The sequence below is a fragment of the Passer montanus genome, unplaced genomic scaffold (genome assembly GCF_014805655.1).
Source record: "Passer montanus isolate IOZ18808 unplaced genomic scaffold, ASM1480565v1 scaffold104, whole genome shotgun sequence".
Lineage (NCBI taxonomy): Eukaryota > Metazoa > Chordata > Aves > Passeriformes > Passeridae > Passer > Passer montanus.
In genome coordinates, this window is record NW_024356948.1 from 164,316 (window position 1) to 172,895 (window position 8,580).

Below are 8,580 nucleotides of genomic sequence, written 5' to 3' on the forward strand. Positions count from 1 at the left end.
AGTTATTACTAACAATTTGCCCTGCTTCCCAGGCTTGCTGTGGTCCAACTTGACACAACTCACCAGGTTGTTTAGCCCGAGAGGATGCACCACTCTGCTGGGACACCACTGGTATAAAGGATTGCTAAAGGATAGGACATGTGTCTTGATCCCCCATTTGATATTTTTCTGATAAATATGCCTGATCTGAGGGGTACCTTGCCTCTCCAGCATGGGCAGCACCATTTGTACATTAGTATACACTGCTGAAGATCTCTTGTCTTCACTTCACTGAGATGAGCAAAGGGTTTTGGCCTGCTTCTGAAGGAGCAGGATTACTGCTGTGACAAACCCTGGGAGCAATATGAGACACTGCAGTGAAGGGCTGCAGTCCCAGAAGCAGGTCACACCACCACCAATGCAATTCCCTTTGCTACAGCTTTTCCTTCTTTCATGCCCTGGACCTGGATCCTTGCGGGCTGCTCAGAGCCCATGGCCCTTGGCTGAAAACCCCAGAGTTATGGCTGGCTGTCCACATGAGCAGACTCTGGACAGCAGACTCTTGGAGGCCTGCTGAGCTCAGCCACCAGCCTTGCACCTTGCTGCTGCTTCCACAGGCTTCAGGGATGCCCACTGGAAGAGATGCAGTGTGCTCTGCTTCCTGCTGTGGAGCCACTTGTTCCAGTAGTGGGAGAACAGGAGGCATAGCTCCTGCCTCTCAGGGATCTCAGAAGTGCTGGGATGTCAAAACCCACCAGAGGAAGACTGCTGCCTCTCCTTCCTCTCACACACACCTTTGCTCTCCTAGATGAGAAGCAAGGTAAGAAGTTTCCCACATAGGTAAATAATAGCCTCAACTTCAGACTTCCTGTGATTTCTGTGGGAGCCACCAGGACCAAGTCTTCCTAGCACATCCCTTGTGGAAGCCTGCCACAAACGACTGGCATGCCTTATTCCTCTTCAGTGATCCACACTGGGATATCCCACCAACTTTTCTCCAGCCCTTTTACCCTTCCCTCCTCATCGCTGACTTGATGTGCCAGGGGGAAGAATGAATGAGCAGAACGACAGCCATGCCAAGCCCCACTCCCTCACTCTCTCATTTCTGCCAGCTGAGTGTGTTCATCATGGGAAGGGTGGGAGAGCCTGTGTGGAGCCAGGGTTGGTGCCTCTTTGGGAGGGTTTTGCAAGGCTGAGAGGATGCCCCAGCTGGGTGCCTGCAATAGATCCTGCCGAGCCACAAGCAGGATGAGTATTAGAGATCTTATCTTGCTTTTCAGTAATAGGTTTTCAATTTGCTGACTCCAGGTGCCCGACTCATGTCTGATTCAGGTCTCTGGGCTTCCTGCAGGATGTGGTGGGTGCAATGTCTGAGTGGCATGCTCAGGAAACGGGGCACATCAGAGATCCATCACCTGCACCTCCCATGACAGGCTGGAGGGTTTGGTATCCGCACCCTGGAGCTCAAGAATGGGTACATCAGTGTGTAGTTAACAGGTAAAGCTGTTCTCAGAGGATCCAGAGCTCCCTCCCGAGAAACTCTAGTCACACACAACAGACTTTCATTGACAGCTTCTGCTGGGAAATGATTTCCCAAGTGGGGTGTGTGGCAAGACACCCTGCTGCAGCATGATCATTCTGATGCCTTGGCAGTATTGCTCTGCTCTTGCCACCCTCCAAACTTGGTGTGACAAAGTGCTTGTGATGGCAAGATTTGGGGCTGCTGCAGCCTGGGGAGGAGTAATCTCCCCTCTGCATTTTTTGAGCTCTCTGGCTGACTGTTGCTCTTGCCACCTTCCCATTACTCCCTCTGGAAGATCCCCTCTGTAGTCTGGAAGTGAACAAGACCTGGGGTGGGGATGGGATTCTACTGCAGGGATTCACTGGGAGATATGGGCTGCAGGGACAGTGGAATCCACCGCCTCTGCATCCCAGAAGGAGACACAACAGCTCTGTGTGCTGGGGAGGAAGGGGATCTTCAGAACACCCAGTGCTTGCCTCCACCTGGTGCTCCTTTTAGGTCTCATCCTGTTCTGACTGATGCTGGCAGCTGACAGGGATGGGGCCTTCCTTGCCTAAGGGAAAAAGAGTGTCTGACTCCAGGAGGAGGTGGTGGGACTGGAAGCTGCCAGCACTGGCTCAAAAAGCACCGGTGGCTCAAAGGAAAACATGCGTTCCCTTCTGCCAGCCTCTCATCCCTGACCCCCCATCCTGTGCCAGGACAGGCAGAACCTGCGGCTTCTGGCCTGGTTGTTCTCAACACCCAGCCCTGCCCTTGGAAGTAAGGGGCATAGGGAGATCCTGGACTACCTGTATGGCAGATTACCTCTGCCATGCACTGCTCTCTGCTTCCTCAAACCACTTTGATCCAACTGTGGGCTTCTCAAGCTCAAAAACAACCCACCCCTGAACCTTGAAGCAAGTTGGGACTTCCTGTGTCCTCACACAGGAACTAAAGGATGTATTCCCATGCACAAGATTAGCCCTGTTTCAGTGGTCCTAGTTTAGGACTGAAGTTCTGAATATCTCCTGGATCCTAATTTGGAATCTGCTTTGCTGACTCTTCTTGGGGTTTTCTATGTATCAATCCCCACATTAATTCCTTCAGGGCCAGCCAAGAAAAAGAGGTCAGGACATTTTCATAAGGAAATGTTGGCTCTTTACTCTTGGCATATTCCAGGTCAGCCACAGGTTCTGTCAACCATTGTAACTTAATGCTTGGGGACTGAGGAAAAGAGAGTGGCTCTCAGCACAGTGGCTTTCAAGTTCTCTGCTTTTCTCCTCCCATGACATCAAGACTTCCTTGGAGACTCCAGAACCAGATTAACAGCTATTGCCTCAAACCAGCTCATGTCCCATGCCTACTGATGTCTGTCAGGTAAAGGACATTATCCCTTTCTTTGGGACAGGGGCTCTTCTGGTGGATCAGGACGTGGGTCCTCTGACTTTGGGTGCTGCATCCTCTGCACAGCCCAGCCCTTCTGTTTACAGCCCTGTTATCTCCACAGCTGCAGGCACTCGTCTCAGGTGGCTTGTCCATGCCAAATCCCTGTTTCATTATGGAATCTCAGAAATGCCCATTACAATGCAGTTCCTTAATGCTTATTTGCTAAAGGACGATGTTTAATACTTAAGCTACCCAGAGGGAAAAAAAAAATAGGTCAGTATGGAAATTTCCCCAGGACTCAGGCTGATTTAAAATCATCTGGAGGAATGAATGTCCCAAAGAGGACAGCAGACTCTGCTCTCGCTTGAAGCAAGTGTAGACAAGCTCACTTTGCTTTTGCAGAGGTGGATTTAGGGAGAGTCCAGGTGAACTGGTAGTTACAGTCCTTCAACAGCCCTGAAGACACAAGAGGCAGGACATGTAGTTTGCTCCAAAGTGCTTTTACAGCTCAGGAGCCCAGTTCTCTTCTCTGAGGGTAAAGGTTAGAAGGAAATCTTCCTGCAAGTGAGATTTGGGGATACAGAATTAGGTCAGGATACATAAACTAGGGAAAAAGAGGGACACCACACCTCCTTTCAGATTTAACCCAATGATACTTTCTGCCTTTGCATCTCCTGGGAAGGAAAAACATGTTATTTGAGTTGGAAAATACTGAATATTGATGCTCCTATGGTTTCTATGCTTTAGCTTGAGATTGTCAACAGCTGATTCATCCCTAGCTGCACTTGTGCCAAGACAAAAACTTATTTTTCTTCCTAATGTACCTACTGACAGCGGTATGTCCCAGCTTGGTCTTGGGTTCACTGCCCTAACTTATTTGAGCACTTTTGGCCCACACTGGACTGGTGAGACTCCATTCACCTGTTTGTTGCTCTGACATTCCTTTGCACCTTTTATGCTTTCAATTCAGTTTTCTTGAGCAGAGGTGATTTGAAATTTAAGTGGCATTGCAGAGAGGAACCCTGCTGTGACTCGTGGAACAGTTTTAAAGTTTCCCTACTCCTCTTGCAAATACCTCACCCCATCTGTAGTAGAAGCATCTCTGAATCTTGCAGGTCTGCACCCCCTTAGAGACTGGGTGGGTTACACCAGTTAGATGTAGCTCTCTCCACCTGGGATAATTGCTTTAGTCTTCCTTAGCCCATCAAAGAGACGCTCCTAAAGTGATCTCATGGAATACACATCTAAAATTACACCTAGGTGGGTTCTTTTGTTCTTAAGGTGATTGTTTCTGTGCTGAGGAACACCTCTAGCTGTGGCTAAGTTGGAGAGCAGGCACACTTTCCATTCTGGGACATGTCTTCACCTGGTAGGGAAAGTTCTTGTCATTGCTCCTGACTCACACTTCTGGCTGGTGGAGCTTCACACATTTCTGTGTCTTCTGCCTTTGCACTCTTTGAACTTTCCTGCTCTGGTGCACAACAGCAGCAGTGTCTCCAAGTCAGGACTGGCTCTGCAGCTCTCAGAAGAACAGCTGTCTACACAGAGCAGTTTATGAGAGAAGCCCCTGCCAAAACCCTATTTCAGAAGAGCTGTTTACAATAGCTTTCCTTTCAGATGTGTTATTAAAAAGCTTTCTTCTGGAGCAATTGATGCTTTTCCAGTGTGGAGTAGTTGCTCTGGCATGCAACCACTGAGAGTGGAAAATGGCATCTCTACAGGAATGATATGTGATGTACATTGTTTATTCCTGTAAAGTAGGACAAGCTTTGGGGTGAGGAGGAAACTAGACATGACAAGGAACCTCCCAGGGCACAGGTTGTAGGTCCATGCCCAATATAGCTCTGGAGGAACCATCCCTATGAGATATTTCTGAATTACCTTAGGCACAGACTCATGTCAGGGCACCCTTTCCTTCACTTGGTCCCAGTCAGTGGGCTTCATGAAGAGCTATTTTAATGAAATTTAAAATATTATCCCTATTACTATATAGTAATTCAAGTCCAAACCCAGTTTGCTGGGTTCCAGGCCACTCTTTAGTGCCCCAGGAACCTAAATTAGGATTGCAGTTTCACCTTAAGTTTCTCCAAAACCAGATGTCATAAACAATACTCAGCTATGTGGGTTATCACTCTTTCCTGGAGGAATTTCTTCATTTTTCTAACTCAGTTTGGAGGGCAAAGCAGACCCAGACATGAAACAAACACCTGCCTCTGCAAATCTGGAGATTCAAGGCAGGATGTTGAAATCTCGGCGCTTAACCCTCCAGCTAGAATGGTTTAGAAAGCTTATAAACTTCCTACCCACCCACTTCCTACCCTGCCTTGCTAGGCAAGCTATAATTTTTATTTTTAATGAAATCTAATGAACATGTCACCACACTGCTCTGTCAAGTAGATCATGGGAAGGAGATGGTTAGAGGTGTCTTCCAAAGGGAGATTTCACAAGGCTGAATCCTGCCATGCCTTGACACAGTGACCTCTCTTGGCATAACGGCTTTTGCACCAGGTGACCCTGCCATCAGTGCAGTGAGTGACTCACCACAGATTTGGGTGATTCACACTTTTCTCCCTATTGGATTGCACCATCCATCCTGGGATGAGCGAATAAATTTGGCTTGGACAAGCTGTGGAACCCACCAGCCCGGGTTTATCCATTCACTTACTAAGAAAAAGCCTTGTTTCTTTGTTAAGCTTGGATTTTAATGGGAAAAATTACATTGCTGGGGAGCGATTCAGAACTCTGCAGAAGCCAAGAAGGTTAGGAGCTTGAATTTATTTTGTGCCACTATAGCCAGTAGGAAAACAGCTGAATGGGAGCAGCCAGGAATTGGTTCTTCCTTCATAATTTCACCTGTATCTTTCTCCTGGCATGTAGTGATGAAGGATGGAGCCAAGTGGCAAGGCTGAAACACAAACAGCAAGCTTAGAATCTGGGTGTTAGTTTTGGATCTTGTCTAGAAATAACAGCCAGAGCACAGTGAGTTTATTGTGGCACATTGCATGGCTCTGCTGGAGAGAAAGGAAGGGAATAAGAAAGTGACAAACGTCACAAAGAGGTGCCCTGTTGGACCAGGATCAAAAGACATAGGTTCAAATCCTGGATAATTCCAAGGTACAGCTGTATTTGTTGGTCCCAGAAGACACTGGAAGAGAAGTTTGAGATTTATGGCAGGAGCACAACATAACAATGTTTTCTGTGACTTCCCTGCTGAGTTGAGTTTTCCCTTCTCTTGGAGTTTCCTCTGGGCAACAAGCAGATTCCATAAACTGGAGTGTTACACTGCATTGATTTTTGCACTGCACAGATTGGTAGGGGTAGTTAATTTGAGGTACCTTAATACCTGATATTTTAATCACGCTGTGATTGAGAAGAGGAATCCCTTGTTTGCACTTCAATAGCTCTGGCAAAATCACCAGGAAATCAAGCGCAAGTTTTTTGTGACAGAGTTTTGGAAATTTTCCTTCTTTGAGACTTTGTGCTGTGAAAGGGCTCTTTGGATGTCTATGCAAGGCAACCCTAAAAGCATGGATGTCTTTCCATGTCCACCCAACTCTAGGAGAGTCAAGCAGCTCTGAGGTCTCGTCTCATTATTCTTAACTGCTACATCCAATCTTGTTTATTTCTACTGTCCTGTGGATTTATTCTAATAACCAGGATGGGTACAAGTACCCTGACCACCAGTTATTGTGGGAGATGGGCTTTCTTGGAAATCTATTGCTGCTCAAGGACATCTTTAAATGATTTCTGTTTAGATTATGTGTCCCTAGGTCCAGCAGATTGGTGTAGCACAGCAATTCCTGTATTGGCACAGAGAAGCTCCAGCACTGGGGCCTTTCAGGCCTTGCCCACACTTTGATTATTTGATTATTGCTTCTGAAAGGATGTCCCGCTTCTTCTAGCGTTGCATCACTGTCCTTTCCCCAAGCTCCTTCCTAGATAATAACACGGCTGCCTGTTGGGAAAGCAATTGCATAACTCCCTATTGCTCATTTTAAGTCACTGGATCTTGGGCTGCAGTGATTCACCCTCACAACGCCCCAAGAAGGGAATCTGATATCACTCTCCAATTTACTGACGGAAAAGCTGGGGTGTGGAAAGGTGAAGGATTTGCTTGGGGTCAGGCAGTGAGTCAGGCACAGAGATGGTGTCGGAGCACCCACCCACCCCAGCACCACAGGCTTGCCTGTGTCTAGACTTCTCCAAGCACCAGCTTTGATGCTGGTCTTATCACTATCTTTTACCATGTTGTAGTAGGAAAAAACCCAGCCAGAGACAAAGTACCATGCACTGCCCCCTGCCCACCTCCAGTGAGGAAGGCAATGGTAAAAAACTGTAATGCTTGTGGCATGAGATAAGAATAGTTCAATAATTGAAACAAAATAAAATATACTACTAGTAGTAATAACAATGATAATGAAGAAGAGAAAGATAGACAATAAAACCCAAGAAAAGCGTGTGATAGACACCACCATTGCTCACCACCCACTGAGAGATGCCCAGTCTGCTTCCCAGCAGTGATCAGCCAATTCCCCCCAGTTCATGCACTGGGCATGGTGCTCTATGCCATGGAATATCCCTTTGGGCAGTTTGGGTCAGCTCTCCTGGCCATGCCCCCTCCTGGTTTCCCATGCCCTGGCAGAGCATGGGAAAATGACCAGGGCTCGAATTAGGGTAAACACTGCTGAGAGCAGCTGAAACATCAATGTGTTATCAGCATTACTCTCTACTGAATCCAAGTCACTAGTAAGAAAGAAATCGATGATTCCAGCCAAACCAAGACATACCATTGGCCTTGGAACCTCGACATGTCCCTCCCTTCCCTATTTGTGAGGAAATGCCTGTATCCTCAACTTGTAACAGAGGGCCTCAGATCCTGGAAGAAATGTTCCTACCTGCTTGGAGAACATCACAACTCACCATGCTTTTTGCTTCTCACCTTTCCCTTGCTGGACCTGTCCTCACCACCAGGGAAGGAATAAGAACTAGCCTAAATAAATCTCAGTAATTAACTACACCACAAAACACAGCATCTACATACTGGTGGCCATGTGTTTTAGTTTGGGATCTGCCAAAAGGCTAAAAAACCCAACATACAGCTTAATTTCCAGCTGTGAGAGCTTTGACAAAGCATCAGGGCAAAAGGACACAGAAGAATATAAAGGAGAGGGGAGTGCAGGAGGAACTGGGGAGCCTCCCCGGCTCTGGTGATACACTGCTAGATGGTGATGGGAAAGATATTGAGAGAAGGCTGAAAATGGGTGTCTTGAGGACCCATTTGCAAATGCCAGCTGCAGCAAGCAAGCATGGGGCTGATGGAGCACTCACTGTGGTTCAGAGGACCCCATTGATGGTGGCAGTCCCAAAATGGACTTGAGCACTAAGTAACGAGGAAAGTTTCCTGTCCCTGTAATTATGTTTGGACTTCAGTGTTTCCCTGTGCTTGGTTCCTCACACATTATTGCTTTCTTAGCTACATTCCTGACTGCTTCTCCTGTTGGCTGCAGTTTCTGTACAAAATAAAGGCCCATTCACCACTATACTAAAAAGCTCTGGTTATTCCACAGGAAAGTTGATGGTTAAATAAGGGGAAGAGGAAAAGCTGGGCATCTGTGGCTTTGCAGAGAAGGCTGGGGAAAAAAAATAAAGGAAAAGGGGTTCTTTTCAGGCTTGCAAACTCAGCCCTGCTGCTCTGCATGAAGACCTGGTGAGTC